Genomic DNA, 965 nt, shown 5'->3' with positions numbered 1-965 from the left:
GTGATCCTACTACATAAGGAAAATAAACCATATTTGGATGTTGTTATAGGTTGTTATTGATATTTGATGGTGATTAATTATGTGTTGGATAGAAAATACTACCTATAGCAAATACACCATGTTTGGGTATTGTAATGAATAATGGTAGGTTGATTTGATTGGATTGATGTTTATGACTTTTAAATGAATATTTGGAATATTATGATCTATTGAATACTTTGGACAATTATGGATACCATTAATGAATGATGAAATTTTGATTAATTTGGTTTCTGCAGATTAATTGTGGATGTCATTAATGAATGATGAAATTGAGATTAATTTAAGATCACATTTTTTTTTTTATTATCAATAGCTACTTATGATAAATGTATTATTGGTGTGCATTGTCTTAAGTTGTGGTTAATAGGTAATAAAATTGATGATGTTAGAAAGCACATTTTAAAATTAAGATATTTGATATTGCAATATAGAGTATTTATATGATTGTGCTCAACAACTCTGTTTATTAAAATCAATTTTTTATTTAATTAAATATAGTATAAATAGACATACACATGAAATTTATTGAGTAAAATCAAAAGAAAAATAATATTATTCAAAGTTGCACTTATTAGAAATATTATCCAAAAATAAATAAATATTTTATTTTAAAAAATAAATTTTATTTTTATAAAACATAAAAAAGGATTATGGGTGAATAGAATAATCTCTTTAAAAATTAAATACATATAAAATAATTTAAAAACAATTGCTATTTAAAAATGACTAAATAAAAAGATAAAAAGTAGAGAGAAAGGGTACTAATTTAAATATAAATTAAAAAATTATTTTTAAAATATACGTATTAAAAAAAATCAATTTTTAAAAAAATTCAAAATTAAAAGAAAGAAAGAAATAAATAAATAAAGAGAGAGAGGGAGAAAGAGTGAGACCATGTGCTACAAGGCATGACCCATTTGGAA

This window comes from Populus alba, chromosome 11 (genome assembly GCF_005239225.2).
Source record: "Populus alba chromosome 11, ASM523922v2, whole genome shotgun sequence".
Lineage (NCBI taxonomy): Eukaryota > Viridiplantae > Streptophyta > Magnoliopsida > Malpighiales > Salicaceae > Populus > Populus alba.
The sequence above is the reverse complement of the archived record's forward strand: the minus strand, read 5'-3'. Positions refer to the sequence as shown.